Source organism: Sarcophilus harrisii, chromosome 5, assembly GCF_902635505.1.
Source record: "Sarcophilus harrisii chromosome 5, mSarHar1.11, whole genome shotgun sequence".
Taxonomy (NCBI): domain Eukaryota; kingdom Metazoa; phylum Chordata; class Mammalia; order Dasyuromorphia; family Dasyuridae; genus Sarcophilus; species Sarcophilus harrisii.
The window spans coordinates 120,061,139-120,083,721 of record NC_045430.1 but is presented as its reverse complement, the minus strand read 5'-3'; positions in this window follow the sequence as shown (position 1 = coordinate 120,083,721).

Genomic DNA, 22,583 nt, shown 5'->3' with positions numbered 1-22,583 from the left:
GATTTGCAAATGACACTAAACATTGCTTCAGAAGTTTTAAGACAACAAATACTGCTTTTTAAAGAAAAAGTTTGAACAATTTTTTTTCAGTTCATGTTCCATTAATTCAGATCTCTATTAATTATCTTTAATTTATCCTGTATACATTGTTTGCACATAGTTGTTTACACATTGTCTCCCCATTAGTTTGTGAGCTCCTTTAGAACAGGAATAATTTTTTTCCTTTTGTATTTCCAGCACTTGGCATGTTGACTGACATGTAGTAGATGCTTAATAAATGCTTACTGCCAGAATGACTGAACATGAGCAATGCTTCACATAATGGAATAAGAATAATTAAACTGTTGTCTAGTTGGTGACCAGGATGGGAAAAGAATTTGAAACCATCTCATATGAAACTATTTAAGGAATGAAGGATAATTACTCTAAAAAAAGGAAGACATAGCACATAATCTGAATGATTATAAAAGAAATTAGATAGCCTATGTAAGTCCTGAGGGTAAAACAAGTGAATGGAAATTATAAGGAGGCAGAATTCAGCTCAAATTAGAGAATATAATTTATATTTATTGAACATACACTTATATACTGTTTTAGGTACTAGAAATACAAAAGCAAATATGAAATAGTCCTTGACCTTAATAGTTGTCTAAATCCTAAAGTACTATTCCATCACACAACTTTTCAGGGATACAATAGACAAAGCTTCATGCACTAGATGGAAGATGGGATTAAATGACCTCTAAGATCCTTTTTAACCATTAGGCTTTATTACTCTATCAATAAATTGCTGGTGTTGGTGCCTAAATTATACGTAGAAGAAATTAATTTTATTGTGTTTCATTTTTAAGGAAGATGAAATGCTTCTCAAATCAAAGCACCTAGATGACCATTTACCTTGCACACACACAAACCAGATTTACCTTTGGGACTCCTTTTGGGATAGCTAAAAATGTAATTTTAAATTATCACATTTCTTTTCAGAGCCCTGACTGCCACAAAATCATATGCAACACTAGGCCTAGAAATCTGACTCTGGCCACCTTTATCATCACCACTTATTTTAAGTTCCTTGAAAGGTGCTCCATTCTTGTGATAGGATCTCACATTTGAAGTTATATTTTGTATTTGTATTTTGTATGGATTAATAAAAGTCTTGAATTCATTCTAGTGCTCTGTCATGAATCATGATAGTGAAGCAAAGAAGGGATTCCAAAAGTTTGTCAGTCCATTTCACCAAATTTGGTGGGGGGAAAAAAAACCAAAATTCTATGTCTTATCTCACTTAAGCTAGAAGGAAAAGGAACCATAGGCCTTGTTCCACTCCTATTGTTGCACTATATTTGACCTTTTCCCTTTCTCATAATTCACTCTTCCATATGCAATCTAGTGGTCCCCTGCAGAATTCATTTGATTACAATTCCAGAAAGAGGAGATTAAGGGGAAAAGTAGATTTATAATTGGGGAGAAAATGGTTAATTGATAAAGTGATCAATATGGTTGGAGCCAGCCTGTATATGGTACGTCATAAGAGGACTTCACCAATCAGGACATAGTTGGGGCAAAGGGCCAAGATGTGAGTTCTGAATTGAAAAGATTAAGTTCTTCAGGACATGGTTTCTCGTCCAAATTACAGGGTGAATATTGAGAAGAACTAATTAATTATAACCATAAATGTGATGTATTTATGTCTATGTATAATACTAAACTTTGTTGACAACAATCCAATAATTCCTTAAATAGAAAATTATTTCTGTAGACTATCATATGATCAGTACTATAATCATTTCTATAACTAGAAATGGTATATTGATGTCATGCATTAGTAACAGGAACCTATTTCCCAGAAAGTTGCCTTGCCTCCCTGTCAGAAAACAAAGAAGAATTGAAAAATAAGGCTACCTTTCACAGTCACTGTTGTTCTTCTGGGCAATGGGAAATTAAGAACAATCATGTCACCTGCTTTTTATAGATTAAAAATATTTTTGCTTTGCCTCGATGACTTCCTTGAAAGAATTTGCCTTTGTTTTTGTCATTAAACAGAATCATAGCTTTCCTTTAAATTCAAAGAAACAAAGAAAAGATTTCTGGTTTTATTTTTGTGGTGGAGATACTCAATTATAAGAAAACCTTTGTATGTGAGTTCTTTATTCATTTCCAAAGACTCATACAAGAACAACACATAGATAAGCTGTTGTTTTGAAGTATTCTTAGTACATTGATGAAAGTTTATGAATGCTATTGACAAATTTTAATCTGCAAATACAAGGCAACAAGAACATTTGGTGCAAAAAAAATGGGATGTCATTTGATCTATTAGTGGTTTCATTATCCAAAGCATACATAGTACCTTGGGAAGTCCCTGGATAAATGTGTTTATCTCTATTAATGATATGGATGCTTTGCAACCAAGACCTGCTGAATATAAATTGAAGTTGATGATAGTCATACATTATGTATTATACTGAAGAGCTCTGCCACAATAACATATTTCCTGGGTAACAGAACATTTCATACAAATACTAGATAGGCAGTGTTTTGAACCAAAGGAATTAAGAAATTGAGAAAGGTATATGTGTATATACATATATTTATGTATATAAATATATTTGCATATGTGGAAAACACCTTCCTCTTAAAACCTATCTTAGAAAAGAGATTTGCATTGATTTATTATGTTTTTATGGTGATGAGGGCAGTCTTTTTTTCTTTTAAAGGCAAAACATGCTTATGACAATAACTTGGTGTCTAATGCATTTCCATTTCAAAATAGAAATTGCTGCTTCAGTTGTCTTCAATTACATAAAAACACAGACACCCAAGAATATAATTCTTATTAAACATTATAAAACCTACAGATCATCTTGGTTTCTTCTTATTCAAGCAGCAGTGATATCAATGAAAATACAATTTTAGAGTCAATGACTATTTTAGAGCCAGTGACTATAATAATGGTTTTGTATGTTTTAGTCTCTATTCAATGGAATAATCATGCAAAAAGGTAAACAAATCATTCATTTTTTATAAAGTATTTTTAAAAATCACATATGATTTTATATAAACAATATCCCCTTGGATGGACTTATTTTTATTGGTTTTTACATTTATCCATCTCTATCTAACCACCTTTCTTTCAGAATTAACAGCTTATTTGTAGAATTCAGACTAAAGGTTTTGTGATAGCAAACAATGTCTTAGTTTCATCTTATTCTTTCTTCTTATTTGGTATTTGCTTTGATCTTTGTTTTAGATAATCAAAGACCTGATTGTACACAAATATCTGATTCTAAAATGATTACTATATCTGTAACAAATTTTTTTTTCTCTTAAGATTTAGTAAATTTAATTATTTTTAATACCATCATTTGAGAAGCATCTAGGCCTAATGGATAGAAAGCTAATTTAAAATTCAGGAGGACTTAAGTTCAAGTGTAACAATTGGCTTTGTCTTCGTGGGCAAATCATTTAACCACTTAATGCTCGGGCAAATCTCTAAGACTAAGTTGTAGAGCATGCCTATTCACACTAGTAGGAATTGCTTCAGTAAGAGTTCCCTGTCTCAATGAAAGTATAGGTCTTAAAAAAAAAAAGTGTGTGTGTGTGTGTGTGTGTGTGTGTGTGTGTAATATTCATCATATATAGGTTGTTTGGGTCTTCTCAGCACTTTTACTATCTTCCCAATAACCCAGAAATTAAATCTCAGCTATCTTTGAGCTATCGTTGATAGCTTCCTCAGCACACTCTATCTAATTATTCACACAAGGTCCTGTCCATTCTGCCTCCACAATTCAGAAATTTATGTAGCATCTACTACATTCTATGCACAAGAAATACAAAAACCAGTCAGACCTTGTAAATTTTTTTTTTGAAGGGGTAAGATAGAGCAGGGATATACAGAGAAGTAAATACAAATTTTAAAAAAATTTGAGGAGAAAGACCACCCTAACAACTGAGAGGATTTGATGTTTTAGTGGAAAGAGATGGCACCAGTGCTATTAAGAATATAGGAGGCAGTACACTCCGGGCATGAAAAGAGCCATTCCCAGTTTGGGGAACAGCTTAATATGCCAGTTTGACTGGAGTATAAAATATATTGAGAGTAATATGAAATGTTTATAAAAGTAGCTTTAAACTCAGAATTTGAAAAGCTTTAAATGTCAAGCAGAAGAGACAAAGGCAATAATAAAACTGATGATTTTGAGCAAGGTCAGACCTGTACTTAAGAATAGAGTGATTTAGGTAGCCTTTTGCTATAATGCCATACACCTTAAGCCAAAGAGTTAAGCAATTCTGAAAGGATTTGAGCAAATATTTCTGCAGTGTTGAAAGGAGATAAAAATGTACAATTATTCCTTCCATATCAGGACTTTCTCCTTTGAGGTTTCAATATATCGTAGGTCAGCATAAAAAAATTAAATGAGAATTTGAGGAGGATTTTTGCAGAAGTCATAATTGACACATGATGGTCAGCAGACAACAGAGACAACAACTAAATACTTAAACCAATTACAATAAAATATTGTAAACACCCCATAAAAGAAAAAATTCAGTCTTTTCTGGTACAAGAGGAGAGCCAAAAAATTTTATGGGGATTTTCTAGCTCACAGGAGCACTGTTCCTCTAACTCCTGTAATGTGGAAGGAATAACTGTACTAGAGCATGCATAGGGCATATATATTACAATGAGCAGCCATGGGGAAACAGCCAAGCTCTTTCATGAACAGATTTCAGTCCAGTCTAAGTCCTACAAGTAATTTTCTCTATTTCACCTTTGCAACAGACATTGACTTACAAGCTACAGTTATCTTCCTGGTTGTCTGTTTGCTTATGCTAATTGTGGGTTTGCAAGGTAAGGTAGCCAAGTGTCCCATGGAATGATGTTTCTTGTTACCCTTGGGCATATGATGAAACCAATTCCCCTGTTTCTTGTATTCATTTTTCTAGGGAGAACCTATCATCTCTACTATTTAATTGTAATTCTTAAAGTCTTCAAGTTTCACTTAGTGGAAGACTATCCATGTTAATGTGGCTCAGTTCCTTCTGTAGTTTGATAACTCCTTGGTCATTGGACCAACTTACTACCAGTTAAATGAATGTTTGAAGGTTGTCTATGAGAGGGTGTGGTGTCTTGGCATTTTCCTGCCTTCCAGAATTGGACTTTCTCCTTCCAAAACAGAAATCTAGATATAAGCTTAGCTGTCCTTAATTCAGATTGTATTGGACAAAATCTCATCTTTTATCTTTCTATCATTGTTTGTTCTTTTTCAACATATTTTGGGATGGGAATCCATCAGGTCACAGAAGCCAGGCTATTAGGCAAAGTCCCATGTATACTCCAAGATATCCATATGGTTAAAGAGCTTTTTGGTAACCCTTAAAATAATGAAAGTTCTGCACAGTTGTCATTTTCCCTTGAGATATTATTCTCATGATCTTGAGTTCTTAACCTCCATCCTCAATACATTTACTCTGTCCCTTTCTCTCTGAAGTTATTTCTCAAACATATGATTTGGGACTCAAATTGAACATATAATCACTCTCACTTAGTCATTAGATCTTAGTCATAATGCAAAGCATTAGATCATAGTTAGGTTGCAAAGAATTAGATCTTAGTCATAATGCAAAGTACACTCCCTTCAAACATACACTTCTGAAAACTACTGTCTCTTCTTTCAATTACCTGGTCAATCTATAAAAACTAATTTATAAGGAGCCTACCATGTCTCAGGCAATACACTAGGTCCTGGGGTTACAAAGACAAAATTGAAACAGTTTTTACCTTAAGGAGCTTGTATCCTATCGGGGGAGATAGCATATACATATATATGTGATAAGTCAAGAAAAACATATATGTATATAATACACATATTATATATATGTGTATATATATATATATATATATATATATATACTAGAAAATAAATATAAAATAGGTGGTGTATAAGGCCTCTTGGAGTAGGATATTAAAAAAGGACTCATAGACTTACATGAACTGATGCTGAGTGAAATGAGCAGGACCAGGAGATCATTATATACTTCAACAACAATACTATATGATGACCAGTTCTGATGGATCAGGCCATCCTCAGCAACGAGATCAACCAAATCATTTCTAATGGAGCAGTAATGAACTGAACTAGCTATGCCCAGAAAAAGAACTCTGGGAGATGACTAAAAACCATTACATTGAATTCCCAATCCCTATATTTATGCACACCTGCATTTTTGATTTCCTTCACAAGCTAATTGTACAATATTTCAGAGTCTGATTCTTTTTCTACAGCAAAATAACGTTTTGGTCATGTATACTTATTGTGTATCTAATTTATATTTTAATATATTTAACATCTACTGGTCATCCTGCCATCTAGGGGAGGGGGTGGGGGGGTAAGAGGTGAAAAATTGGAACAAGAGGTTTGGCAATTGTTAATGCTGTAAAGTTACCCATGTATATATCCTGTAAATAAAAGGCTATTAAATTTAAAAAAAAAAAAAAAAGGACTCATAGAAGATGGGATTTGAGCTGAGTCTTAATAGATTCAGGGCTTGATAGACTTAATAGGCTAGGACTTCTAAGAGGCAACAGCAGTGAGGAAGGAAGTACATTGCAGGAATGCAAGGGCAAAGGCATTAAGATGGGAAATGTTTGAGGAATACTAAAAAAAAGTATGTTTGACTGGACCATAGAAAATATAAAGGGGAGTAACATGAAAAGACTTGAAATATAGGTAGGCAGAGTAGTACATAGAAAGGTTCCTAGATTTGGAATTAGTGAATATAGATTCAAATCCTAACTCTGCCCATTAGAATCTGTGTGATCTTCGATCAGTCATTTTACCTCACAGACTCCATTCCTTTATCTATAAGAGCAGAGGGTTAGACAAAGACTACTAAGGTGCTTTTCAACTCTAAACCTACAATTTTCTGATTGTTTCTTTTTATAGGGAGGCTCTCAGTTACCTTTCACAGAATACTTGGTACTACTTTCATTACTCTATAATAATGCAAAATATCATCAGTAAAATCCATAAAAGTTTGAAACAGATTGGTCAGATCATTCATGCTGAGAAAGCATGTTTTAGTTTTATAGCAAATATATGAAAAAAATATGATTCAGACTATGTCATGCAACTGGACAAATGAAGCTATCCAATCTCTACAAATGTTCAATGAGCTAGGCCCAAACTGAATAATAGGAAATTTTAACAGTATTACATTAATTATGCAGTGTTTTCAACAATCTCAGATTGCTTAAGGTCACAAAAATCCATTCCTTTACATTGATATTCTCCCAGTACAGCTATCTGATGTGAATCATGGAATACTCCAATTCCAAGGGAAAATGAGCATTACTATTAACCTAAAGGGCAATAGTAAGATGCAAAGTTTGTTTAAGTAGCCTAACACATCTTGCCACTGACTGACTATGTATATGTACCATGAGATATAGAAAAAAGGCAAAAAGGGCACTAAGGATTGAGAAATGAGAAGTGGCATAAAAGATCAAAGACTAATATATCTAGATAGTAGGGAAGTGGTTCAGTCAGATTTTGGGAATAAATAATAAATAGAAAGCCCAAATACTATACTGGTATCTTCAAAATACTGAAAAAATTAGAAGAAAATAGACACTGGAAGAAAATGCTCATGTGATAAAAATGAATAACAATATGCTTTTTTTCTCTCTTTTGTTTGTTTTATACTTCTTTTTCCTCAGATAATAGTTAGGTACCTGATTCTTAATCCTTATTTTCTCCCCTCACCCACCTCATCTGTTCTACTGTTGCAATGACATTAATTTCTGATGTTCCTTTCAAGAAGCATTGTTTTCATTCCACCCTTCTCCTTATTCCCTTCCCCTTGTAGAAAACTTTAGAATCTATTCCTAGGAATGTTAATTCTCAGAAGCAGTAGGGTACATTGGGAAGTATACTGTAATCTTCCTCGGGGGTCATTCCTGTTCTTTACTTTTTTGTTATCCTTTATTCCTTTTGATATCATGCTCTCCCTTTGAACCTAGGACCCCCTACAGCCCTCTTTAAACTGTGTCTCCCTGGGGTCCCAATCATTTCCTTCCCTCCTAATGGGAGACAGTACAAAGTTACATGACCCTTCCTTAGAGAAACTGATCCCCTGACATATTCAAACCAACTCCTTCCTCCACCTTAAGCCATCAGTTTATTGAAAGAATCCTGATGTACCCACTCCTGCCTTTGTGGATTTGGCACTATCAAATTGCTCCCTTTTTTGCTGTCTGTCCCCAACTCTTTGCTTTTCTCTGTAATCTACCTTATAATAATGTACCCTTACTCTCCTTTCATCCCAAAGGCAGAGGAAGAAACTAAAAGACTGTCATCTACCTGTCCTGTCAAGTCCTGACCAGTCTACTTCTGTCTGTCAGTACCTTCTGTCTCTTTTCTTTTGCTTCATTTATAATACTCTACATTATATATCACCTCTAATATTGAGTTATTTATGAAGGAATGAGATTTTTCTTCTGAAATATTAATGCACAATACTCTTCTGATTTTTCCAATTATGCTTTTTGTTCCTTAGATTGTTTAGCCCATTGATGGTCTCTTTACCTTAGGCTTATAGGTTCATAGATTTAGAACCAGAAGTGACCTTTAAAGTCATTAACTCTAGTCTTCTCATTTTACATATGAAGAATCTGATGCTCAGAGAGGGTAATTTACTCAATGCCATTCAAACAGAGCTGGTAAATTACACTCAGGTCCTTTGACTTCAAATCCTATGCCATTTAAACGTAAATTTTTCTCTGAGTTCTAATTTCTTTCCTTATTTCTTGGGTATTTTTGATTACTTTTTTCTTTAATTATTATTCTGAATCACTCAAAGTTTACATTTTGGGGGAGAGGGAGAGTTTGCAGAATTTGTCATACCATCTTCTTTTGTCTTTTTCCTTCGGTAGATTTTATCATGGCATTATTTTAATGCCTTCTTTTTTTTTTATTTAATAGCCTTTTATTTACAGGATATATGCATGGGTAACTTTACAGCATTAACAATTGCCAAACCTCTTGTTCCAATTTTTCACCTCTTACCCCCCCCCCAGATGGCAGGATGACCAGTAGATGTTAAATATATTAAAATATAAATTAGATACACAATAAGTATACATGACCAAAACATTATTTTGCTGTACAAAAAGAATCAGACTCTGAAATATTATACAATTAGCTTGTGAAGGAAATCAAAAATGCAGGTGTGCATAAATATAGGGATTGGGAATTCAATGTAATGGTTTTAGTCATCTCCCAGAGTTCTTTTTCTGGGCATAGCTGGTTCAGTTCATTACTGCTCCATTGGAACAATTTGGTTGATCTCACTACTGACCATGGCCAAGTCCATCAGAATTGGTCATCATATAGTATTGTTGTTGAACAATATATAATGATCTCCTGGTCTTGCTCATTTCACTCAGCATCAGTTCGTGTAAGTCTCTCCAGGCCTTTCTGAAATCATCCTGTTGGTCATTTCTTACAGAACAGTAATATTCCATAATATTCATATACCACAATTTATTCCCATTTTCTCCAACTGATGGACATCCATTATTTCCAGTTTTAGCCACTACAAAAGGGCTGCCAAAACATTCGTGCACATACAGGTCCCTTTCCCTTCTTTATAATCTCTTTGGGATATAATCCCAGTAGCAACACTGCTGATCAAAGGGTATGCACAGTTTGATAACTTTTTGAGCATAGTTCCAAACTACTTCAAAATGGTTGGAGTCGTTCACAACTCCACCAACAATGATCAATGTCCCAGTTTTCCCAATCCCTCCAACAATCATCATTATTTTTCCTGTCATCTTAGCCAATCTGACAGGTGTGTAGTGGTATCCTAGAGTTGTCTTAATTTGCTTTCTCTGATTAATAATGACTTGGAGCATCTTTTCATTATGATTAGAAATAGTTTCAATTTCTTCATCTGAGAATTGTCTGTTCATATCCTTTGACCATTTTTCAATTGGAGAATGGCTTGATTTTTTATAAATTAGAGTTAATTCTCTATATATTTAAATGAGGGCTTTATCAGAACCTTTGACTGTAAAAATATTTTCCCAGTTTATTGCTTCCTTCTAATCTTGTCTGCATTAGTTTTGTTTGTACAAAAACTTTTCAGTTTGGTATAATCAAAATTTTCTATTTTGTGATCAGTAATGATCTCTAGTTCTTCTTTGGTCATAAAGACCTTCCCTTCCACAGGTCTGAGAGGTAAACTATCCTGTGTTCCTCTAATTTATTAATAATTTCATTCTTTATGCCTAGGTCATGAACCCATTTTGACTTATCTTGGTGTACGGTGTTAAGTTGGATCAATGCCCTAGTTTCTGCCATATTTAGTTTCAATTTTCCCAGCAATTTTATCAAACAGTAAGTTCTTATCCCAAAAGTTGGATCTTTGGGTTTTCAAAAGACTAGGTTGCTATATTTTGTTGACTGTTTTATCCTTGAACCTAATCTATTCCATGATCAACTAATCTATTCCTTAGCCAATACCAAATAGTTTTGTAATCTGCTCTATAATATAATTTTAGATCTGGTACAGCTAAGCCACCTTCATTTGATTTTCTTTTCATTAATTCCTTGAAATTCTTGACCTTTTGTTTTCCATATGAATTTTGTTGTTATTTTTCTAGGTCATTAAAATAGTTTTTGGGACTCTGGTATAGCGCTAAATATATAGATTAGTTTAGGTAATATTGTCATCTTTATTATATTTGCTTGCCCTATCCAAGAGCATTTAATATTTTTCCAATTGGTTAGATCAGACTTAATTTGTGTGAAAAGTGGTCTGTAATTTTGCTCATAAAGTTTCTGATTTTTCCCTTGGCAGATAGATTCTAAATATTTTATATTATCAGTAGTTACTTTAAATGGAATTTCTCTTGTAACTCTGATGGTTGATTTTGTTAGTGATATATAAGAATGCTGATGACTTATGTGGGTTTATTTTATAACCAGCAACTTGCTAAATTTGTGGATTATTTCTAATAACTTTTAGTAGAATCTCTGGGGTTTCTAGGATACATCATTCATGCAAAGAGTGATAATTTGGTTTCATTGCTTTCTTATTCCTTAATCCTTTTCTCAGCTCTTATTGCTAAAAGCTGCGTTTCTTCAATATTAAATAGTAAGGTGATAATGGCAACCTTTTTCACCCAGATCTTATTGGGAATGGTTGCAGTTTGTCTCCATTACATATGATGCTTACTGATGGTTTTAAATAGATGCTGCTGATTATTTTAAGGAAAAGTCCATTTTTCTATACTCTCAAGTGTTTTTAATAGGAATGGATGTTGGATTTATCAAATGCTTTTTCTGCATCTATTGAGATGATCATATGGTTTTTGTTAATTTGGTTATTAACATGGCCAATTATATTGATAGTTTTCTTATTGAACCAGCCTGCATTCCTGGTATAAATCCTACTTGGATCATAGTGTATTATCTTGGAGATGATTTTCTGTAGTCTTTTTGCTAATATCTTATTTAAGATTTTAGCATCAATATTCATTAGGAGATTGGTCATAATTTTCTCTCTGTTTTCAGCCTACCTGGTTTAGGTATCAGTACCATGTCTGTGTCATAGAAGAATATGGTAGGACTCCTTCATTCCTATTTTATCAAATAATTTATATAGCATTGGGGCCAATTGTTCTTTAAATGTTTGGTAAAATTTACATGTAAATCCATCTGGTCCTGGGATTTTTTCTTGGGAGTTGTTTAATTGCCTGTTCTATTTCTTTTTCTGAAATGGGACTATTCAAGAATTTACTTCTCCTCTGTTAGTCTAAAGTCTATATTTTGGGGTCATCCATTTCACTTAGGTTATCAAATTTATTGGCATAAAGTTGAGCAAAATAATTTATTATTTCTCAATTTCCTCTTCATTGGTGGAAAGTTTCCTTTTCATTTTAAGACTACTAATTTCATTTTCCCCTCCTTTTCTAATCAGATTTACAAAGGTTTATCTATTTTATTGGCTTTTTCATAGAACCAACTCTTAGTTTTATTAATTAGTTCAATAGTTTTTACTTTCATATTTTTAATTTCTCCTTTAATTTTAGAATTTCCAATTTAGTATTTGATTGGGGGTTTTTAATTTGGTCTTTTAGTTTTTTAGTTGCAAGCCAATTCATTAATCTTTTCTTTTCTGTTTTATTAAGTAAGCCTCTAAGGATATAAAATTCCTCTTATTAACTTTGGCTGCATCCAAAATTTTGTATGACGTCTCATCATTGTCATTATCTTGAGTGAAATTATTAATTGTATCTATAATTTGTTGCTTCACCCAATCATTCTTTAAGATAGGGTTGTTTAGTTTCAATTACTTTTTGGTCTATTTCCCCTAACTTTTGTTGAATGTAGTTTTTATTGCATCATGATCTGAAAAGAAAGCATTTACTATTTCTGCTTTCTTGCATTTAATTTTGAGGTCTTTATGTCCTAATATATAGTCAATTTTTGAATAGGTTCCATGCACTGCTGAGAAGAAAGTATATTCCTTTCTATCTCCATTCAATTTTCTCCAAAGATCCAACATACCTAATTTTTCTAATATTCTATTTATTTCTTTAATTTCTTTCTTATTTGTTTTGTGGTTTGATTTGTCTAATTCTGAGAGTGCAAGGTTGAGATTCTCCCACTATTACAGTTTTGTTGTCTATTTCTTCTTGCAATTCTTAACTTCTCCTTTAGAAAGTTGGATGCCTTACCACTTGGTGCATATATGTTTAATATTGATATTGCTTCATTGTTTATGCTACCCTTTTAGCAGGATGTAGTTTCCCTCCTTATCTCTTTTAATTAGATCAATTTTGCTTTTGCTGATCTGAGATAAGGGATGGCTACCCCTCTTTTTGATCACCTGAAGCATAATGATTTTGCTCCAGCCTTTTACCTTTACTCTATATGTATCTCCCTCTTTAAATGTGTTTCTTGTAAAACAACATATTTAGAGTTCTGACTTTTGATCCAGTCTGCTATCTGCCTCCTCTTTATGGGGAGTTCATCCCATTCACATTTAAGGTTAGAATTACTAAATCTGTATTTCCTGCCATCCTAATAACCCGAGATTATGCTTTACTTATTCTTGCCTCCCCAACCCTCTTTCCCCCTTTTAAACTTATGTACCCCTCTTGTATCACAATGCAGAAAAGGTAAAAATAACTCTTGAGAATTGTATTTCTGTTGTGGATATACAAAAAGAATACATGTATAATTTGATTGTACTGATATAACATAAAAAAGGGAAGTAGATATGGAAAGGGATGATGGCAGAATAAGGTGGGAAGGAGGGATAAAAGAGGGAAACCACATCCACAAAGAGGCAAAGGAAACTTATCATATCTGAGGGAATTTAAGAGGGAGGAAATTGTGTGAATCTTACTCTCATCAGAGTTGGCTCAAAGAAAAATAATTGACATTTGTTTTAGAGAAAATTTCTCGCCTCATTAAAAACGGGGGAGAGAAAAGGGAAAAGAAAAAGAGTAATAAGGGAAGGAAGGGGAAAAGACTCAAAGGGGGGGGGAGGGAGGGATTATTTTAATGCCTTCTAAAAACCTAGTGTCATTCTTGTTCCTTTTTCTCTTCCCCCAGCCCTTGATGACTAATTTCTTTTCTCAAAGTGTCAGGATTGGACAAGGTCTGTGTCCTTTCAGAAGTAAAGATTAGTAGCTAAGACAATATTTCAGAGTGAGTATGAGAAGCCTCTATAGTTGGATAGAGAAGGGTGCTAGATCCACTTCCCACTTGCTTTCAAGAGTTTTGTTAAATTTCCAATAAAAGTTTGATTTATTATTTTGTTCATTATCTAACTTTTAGAAAGTGATGCAGAAAATGTTAACAATGTAAGTTTAACTTAAAAGTATATAGTTTGGACTTTCTCTTCTTGTTGGAAAGCTTATTGTTAAACATTTACCAGCATATCAATAGTTGGATCTATTTTTAGATCAATACCATACTTCTTTTTAGTCATGACTTCTTTTGGTTCTTAAGCTCATCTGTTAGAGATGGTTATAAAGGCATTAGGGGAGAGTGCTCCAGGATACTTCTGTAGAGGACTCTCTAAAAAGACCTTGCAATTAGCTCTCGACACCTATCTCTCATTCCTTCTGCTGGCTGCCTGATTCCACCTGTGCCTTATTAATTAGTTATAACACCTGGCCTCCATATTCCTCCTCTTACTTACTCTTCTTGTTCTCTGGAAATTAAACTCCTCCACTTGTTTTGCCACATTAAACAGTAGCAATAGTAGTCCTCTAGAATTTTGTCCTTTAGGAATCATATTCTTCTACAACTACCCTCATTCTTCCTTCTCAAGATTTGAGGTAACAGTAACCCATTCTGGAAGCAGGATTTACTATAAGGATACCACTGAGAAGTTAACACCATAATTCAGTGCCTAAAACAAATGCAGCCAGTAGGAGTATATAAGCTATATTAGGACATATATATATATATATATATATATATATATATATATATATATATATATATATATATATATATATATGCTATAATAGTATATAAGCGTGGACTGAAGGAAAAGGAATCTGGAGGTGACAGAATTGTTAAACTGTGAATTGGTCTTCAGTTATTTTTCCTGTTTTTTGTCCTTGATTTTTGAGCAGGACAAGTGATAGCATGGGGTGGTATCTTGACATACTTGTGAATTAAATTTAAGTGAGGCAGAGTTGCCTAACTCTCTCTTCTAGAGTCATCAAAGTCCAGTGGCAGTACAAAAGTCAAGATGACTGGTGATGGTCTGGGATTCAATAGATGAACTTGGCATCTTTAATGTTTGACCACACTGTAAACCCTTCACAGCACCTGCTTCAGCTGTCTTCATAGCTGACAGAATAAATCATTCTCTTCTGCTCATTCCACTAGGAAAAATCTTCATATGCTTGGGGTAGACATCATCCTGGTTTGAAGATTTGAAACCTGTCATTTACCCACAATCTGGTTTAGTTCCTGTGCTCAATGGTTTTCTTGGGGAGTGACAGGATTCATTGTTGAGAATTCAATGACAAGTGGCTATTATTTCCTGTGAAATATACTTATGGAGTATTCTTTCAAGTTCACTCTTCCTGTCCTTTGCTGCATTTTGGAGCATTTTATCTGTTCTTTTAAAGTTGGGGAAGTGTTGCCCCATAACAACAACTTTAACTCTCTCTTAGCTATTATCTGGAATTCTCTTTCTGAATTTTTTTTTCTGCTTAAAATGGGCAAATTACTTATACATGCTTTGTTTATAGGAACTCTGAGAGACAATGCAGTTTTACAAAAGAGTTTATAAAGGCAGCTAGGTGATACAGTGGATAGAGCACTCACCCTGGAGTCAGAAAGGCACGAGTTCAAATGTGGCTTCAGATACTTAAGACTTACTAAGTAAGGTATATGATCCTATACAAGTTACTTAATCCCAAATGCCTCACATTGAAAACAGACAAAATGAATGTTAAGAATTTGTACCATATTCTCAGGAGGGGAAAAAAAAACACATCAAGCAAACCTTTTATTTATTAGTATTTCATACTCCTAAGTAGAACTATAGACAAATAAAAATGATTAGTTTTATAATGCTGCTTTTGGACTAAAAGGACTATCACCCACCTGACCTAACATTAAATTATTTCTGTTATATCCCCACAAAATTAAGCATTTTGCGGTATCATCATTAAATATTAATTGCATTGCACTATAATATTCTCAGTCCCATTCTAATGATATGAGACTAGTTATTTGAGACCAGTCCAGGTTACACTTAATTGTAACTTCATCCCAACTTTCCCCAGGTATTTTTGTCCCTCTCCTTACAATAGGTGTAGCTCTCTACAGCTTGCTGGATGAGTAATGCTTTACCTTCTCTCTGCTTCCTCTCTTCCTATGGAACTACTATTTTCCTGCTAATGCTGTTTCTTCTAACATTTCATAGAATTAATTTGTTTTGAAAGGCATGATTTGAACATTAGTATATTAAATCACATAAGGTCAAGCCATAGGGGTCATGTCAAAAAATTAATATATAAATTTATAGATTAAAGTGTCAACTTTTTTTATTTTATCATTTATGACTTGTTAGCATTTTACATTTATACTAATTTTTTTTTTTTTAGCAATTACTTATTTTAATGCCATATTAGATCAGTAAAACTGAAAGCTTTGGGGTGTCTATGTGCATGTTTTAGACCAGATCTGTGAATAATTTCCTTATACTAGAGAACTCCCCATGGAGAAATTCCTTCTACTAGTAGTGCATATTGGAATCTGTTCTGCAATTTACTATCTTTGAGAATTGTCTTGGGGCACTGTGACCTGCCCACAGTGACCTGGGAGCCACCATATGTCAAAGATAGACTTGAATCCAGGTCTTCTTGGTTTTGAGGTCAGCACTCTATTCACTGGCTATTCTGCCTCCCACAATACTAGATATTGCTCCTTTATAGTAATATGGATGTATACAAGAAGAAAGATTCTATGCTAGCTTATTTTTGTTAACCCACAGAAAAAGCGAAATGCTAACTTTATGTGTTGTTTGTGGTTTGCAAATATACATTCATACCATTGAAATACTAACAAACCAAGTCTTAAATATGTTTTTCTCATCCACTTAGAATTGATGAAAAAATCCAAACACATAATTTGCTTTCCGATCAGTGTTCTACATATTACATATTAAATCATATATTTAATATATAACTCCTGCCTTTGGATTGTCATAGAACTTTATATTCCATATTCATAATTTCACAGTCCTTTTCCTAACTATATACAAAGAAGTTAAAAACTTAAGAAGACTAGGTTTTGGTTGACCACATACATATAACAAGTGACTGGGAGCATGGTATGCCAAGAACACCTGCATTTGAATCTACTGGGCTTTATAGAAAAGAAAAAGCAAAAGAACACAATGATTTTGGGAAGTTACTAGAAAGTAATGATGGCAAACGAATTGTAAAGAGTGATCTAGACTTCTGGGGTGGAGCCAAAAGACTTGGGGGTGGAGTCAGATGGTGGAATGTAGCCAGGAAGCTGCTCAAGCTTTCCCAATTTCCCTCAAAAACCACATGAAACCAACCCTCTGAACAGAGTCTGACTGGAATGAAACTATACTCAAGCTCAAGATAGTTTGGGAAAACTTCAAGAAAGATCAGTCTTACCAGGGTGAAAGGGGTATTCAGCCCAGTTCAGACAGAGTTTGGGAAAAACCAGCAAGAAGGTATTAATCACAGCAAATCAGCAACTGAGACCCTTGGTTGTAGGTTAAATAGCTGAGCAAACCAATTGGAGTGTCCCCAGTGCCAATTCAGAAGCTAAATTCTGGGAAACCAGGCTGTTTCCTGAAAAGAGCAGATAAAGCTAACCCCTGAAAACATAAGGGGCCCCTGTGCTCAAAACTAAGGCTCAGAGCTGCACAGGAAGCTTGGGACAGCACCCTCTTTACCTTGGGTATAGAACTCCATAAATACCAGAACAAAAGGAAAGAAAATGAGAAAGAAACATAAAAGAATCTTGACCACAGAAAACTGCTATGGTGACAGTGAAGACCAAAACACCAACTCAGAGGAGGACAAAATGTTCACAGAGGAAATCTCAAAGAGTGATATGAACTGGTCTCAAATCCAAAGAGGTTTCTTAGAATTGATCATGAAAGATTTTAAAGGCAAATAAGAGAGGTAGAAGAAAAAAATGAGAAAAGAAATAAGAAGTTTGCAAGAGAGAGTCAACAGCTTGGAAAAAGAAGTCAATTCTTAAAAAAAAAAAATGCACTTGGCCAAATGAAAAATGAAAAAATCCACTAAAGAAAACAGCAAACCAAATGGAAAAAGATACAAAAACTAACTGAAGAAAATCATACATTAAAAAACAAGAATGGGGCAAATGGAATCTAATGACTCCACAAGACATCAAGAATCAGTCCAACTAACTAAAAAAATAAAAAAAATGTGAAATATCTCATTGGAATAATAGTCAACCTGGAAAAATAGATCCAGAAGAGACAATTTAAAAATTATTGGTTTACCTGAAGGCCATGACCAAAAAAAGAGCCTGGATAGCATTCTTCAAGAGATAATCAAGGATTATTCTAGAAATAGAGAGGGAAGGAATCCATGGATCACTTTCAGAAAGAAATCCCACAAGGAAAACCAGAAGGAATATTGTTACAAAACTCTAGAACTACAATATCGAGTTAAAAATACTGCAAGCTGCCAGAAAAAAATAATTCAGATATCAAGGAGCAACAGTCAGGATTACCTGGGATCTGGTAACTTCAACAAAAAAGAATTGGAGGGCCTGGAGGCCTGGAATACCATATTATGGAAGGCAAAGGACCTGGGTTACAACCAAGAATTAATTACCCTGCATGATTGAGTATCATCTTTCAGAGGAGGCAGTGGATCTTTAATGAAGTAAGAGTCATTTAATGCCCAAAAATCTATTTCCAACTGATCCCCAATCATCTTCTAATGTACGGTCCAAAAAACAAGGCAAGAAACTACTTCTGGCAAATTCTATTTGAAAGCAGGAATCTATAAAAGGCTGCAAAGAGAGGGAATAATAGAAAGGACATTTGTACTTCAACAGTCTACTTCTCAGGAGAACAAAAGTCATAATACTCTGATATAAAACCACCATTAAAAGAAAGCAGTTCAAGAAACAGATATTTTCTGTTATAGATATAGACTAGTTGCTACTTATATGCTGGATACTTTTGGAGGGTGCCTTCAGATTTGGGTTAGTGGAAGCTGACACTTAAAGACAAACATCAGAAAATGAAGATGGGGCCAGGGACTGAGGTGACCCTGGACCTCAAATACATTGAGCCTATCCTCTTCACCAGATATCCATAGATTCATAAGTATTAATATAGAAGTAACCACAAAGAATGAGAATATCCCTAGTGATCACTGGGTTCTTGTCATTCATGGACAGATATTTGGGAGAAAATAATTTTAAACCTCACAGACTAAGAAAGAGTTATCTATGTTTAGGCCATATCAGAATTAATTAGTAGTTAATTAGGCAATAATAATGATAATAATTAGCATTCATTTAGAATTTTAAGACTCTCAATGATATATAAATATATATATATTTACAAAGATCCTCTCATTTTATCCTTACAATTCTGGAAGGATAAAGTGCTATTATTATATTCATTTTACAATTGAGTAAACTAATTCAAGCAAGTAACTTGCCCGTTGTTATACACTATGTTTTTATGCCAGCTTTGAACTTGAGTCTTTCTAACTGCAGGTCTAGAACTCTATCCATGGTGACACTTAGATAACTTTTTTTTTCCTTTTTTTTTTTTTTTTTAAGAAAGTTATTGGTATCCAAATTTTGACTGATTATTCACACTTAGAAAACATCTCTGATATTACAATATTGAGCAAAGCAAATATAGTCTATTTAACAAGGCAATAGAAATATACTGGAGGTAGTGAGCTGGGTCTCTATTCCTGAATATTTCTAACAACTCTGCTCTTATGTGAAAGTTTATAGGAATATAAAAATTAGTAGTTAGTCGAAGAACATTATGAGAGCAATGCTAAGTGAAATGATTCTTCCTTCATGCCATACCTCAGATAACATCAGGAAACATTTCCAGCTACAAGTTATTGTTCCTTTATGTTTTTATTTTGCAATCACTTTCCAATACCCATTCCCTTAAAGAACAATTCCTTATAACAAAACCAGTTGACATATTTGGAAGATTGGTGCCCTTGAGTTAGAGGGAGTAAAAATGTTTACTACTTTTTAGATTTTTGTTCTTGCTAAATCTTCAAAGCAAATATTTATTTATAAAAGCTAGTTAATGTTCTTTAGTTAAATTGAAATGAAATGCTAGTCACTGCAGGCTAACAATAGATGAAATGCTTCTGGAATGAGGTTCTCAAGCTATAATATTAGAGAAGGCATTCCATTTAAGGTATCCCTAGAACTCCAAGAGGGAGATGGAACCTGTTTCATCCTAGAGTAGTGGGGCCAAAGAGTATGTGCTGCACTTTTGTGTTATGGTAGTCATAGTATGTAGTGTTCTCTTAGTTATTCTTTGTTCTTCATTTGTTCAAAGACGTTTTTACAAATATTTCTGAATTTATCCTATTTGTCCTTTCTAATAGCACAATCATATTTCTTTATACTCATGGCACAATTTGTTTAGTCATTTTAATTTAACCACTTTATTTCTAGACACAAAGTGCTGATAAGACTATGTATGTATATATGGGATCTTTCCCTCTTTCTTTGACTTCGTTGGGATACATGCTAGTAGTGGCATGAAAGAATACAGACAATTATCCACTTTTCTATCTTAGTTCCAAAAAATATTCTATAATTTAATTTTCTACAATACTCTATAAATCTATCAACAAACATTTATTAAGCACTTACACTATGTGCCAGACACAAATGGGGTGGTGACATGAATATAAATAGGCTCAAACAAGATACATACAAAGTAGAAGAGGGGTCACTTTTGAGGGGAAAGAAACTAGCAACTGGGAGATGAAGAAAGACCTTCTACGGAAGGTGACTCTTGAAATCCTAGTCAGGACCTCTAAAAAAGTATAAGGAAGGAGAACACAAGAATCTTTCACTTTAGCTGCTCTCTTTTAAAAGTGGTTTTATATCAAACTGTTATAACTTTGTTCTCCTGACTTTTTGGTTATTGAAGTAGAATCTCACACACACACACACACACACACACACACACACAAAGGGAGCTATTGGAGCTTATTGAATAGACATAGACTTAGACTTAAAAGTTTAAAAAAATCACTTTTGCTGCTATGTGGAGGATAGATTAGAGTCAGGAAGGTCAATCACAAAACTATTGCAATAGTCTAACTGAGAAATGATGGGAGCCCAAACTAAGGTGGTAACTAAGGGAAACAAGAGGATGTATTGAGAGATATTGCAGAGATAGAAATTACAAGATTAGCCAATTGTTTGGATGTGTGGCAAGAGTGAAAGTCAAGGATGACTCTGTGAACTTGAGTGTATGAAAGAATGATGGTGCCCTCCAAATTAATAGCCCATTTTGAAAAAAGTTACATTGGGTATACATAGAAAGTTGGGTAGAATAAGATAATGAGTTCTGTTTTGGACACGTTGGACATTCAGTGGACAATTGGTATGTAAGATCAAGCTTGAAGGAGAGAGACTTGTTCAGTCATTCAGTTGTATCTGACTCTATAGATCAGATATAGGATGATGTGGGGGGAGGAGTTTCTTGGTAAAGATACTGGAATAGTTTGCTACTTCCTTCTTCACTGTGACCTTATTTCACAGATAAGGAAGAGATGTAAATATAGGTTAAGTGACTTGTCCAGGATCACACAATTAAGTCTCAGAGGACAGAATTGAATTCAGATCTTTCTGACTCCAGACCCAATGCTCTATCCATGGAACCATATAACTGCTCTGAAGGAAACTAGGTCTGTCTAACTAGATCTGGGAATCAAACACAAAGAGATGATAATTGAACTGATGAGATCTATAAAATCACAAAGTGGGAAAGAAAAAAGAAAAGAGAGCCTAAGGCAGAGTTTTGAAGGTATCCATAGTTGCTGGATTGAAGTTGCATGGATGAAGAGCTAATAAAAGAGATTCAGAAGGAAGGGTCAACGAAGAATAGTGTCATGAGTAACCAGAGGGGAGAGACTATCCATTGGAAGAAGATGGTCAGCAATATTAAATGCCACAAACAGGTCAAGAAGGACAAGAGTTGAGAAAAGATTGTTAAATTAATAGATCATTGGTAATTTTGGAAAGAGAAATTTCAGTTGAATGATGAAATCAGAAGCCAATTTGTAGAAAGATAGGAGAGAATTATAGAGGAATTGAAGGTGGCTTTTAAAAAATGAGCTTAGCTAAGAAAGGAAGAAGACATGTTGGATGATAACTAGAAGGCATGATAGGGATCTACTGAGAAATTTTTTAAGTATGGGAAGTATTGATTTATATTTGTAAGCATGAGAAAAGGAAACTGTAGTTAGGGAGACATTAAAAATGAGAGAAAGGAAGGATGATAATGAGAGCAATCTGCTACAGCAGATCACCATACAGTAAGAGGATGGCTTTGGCAAGGAAGACAACTCTTTTTCTGAGAGACTGGAATGAAGGAGGAGATGATGGGGGATGATGTCAGAAGAATGTTAAATGAAGAAGAGGGAGAAGAGGGAGTTTTTGGCAGGGCAGTATGAGTCAAGGTACTTGATTAAGAGAAGGAGAAGTAGGGGTGGCCTGGGAGGTTTACAAAGAAGGGAGATTTGGAACCTATCCTGTGGTGATTCATAGGGTACAGAACACTAGAAGGATTGCCTTGCAGCACTTAAGGACTCAAATGAGATTAGAGAGCACAAATTTATAGTGGCCCCAGTTCACATGGTTTAGTGATTTCCTCCACTTTCATTCAATAGTCAGTGAAAAGGAGTAAAAGTAAATGGTAGGAATAACTCAGGTTTGGAATCTGGCAAAGTATTAACAGTAATAAGAAAACAAGAGTATTTGAGTATATGGTACAATAGTAAAGGTGGACTA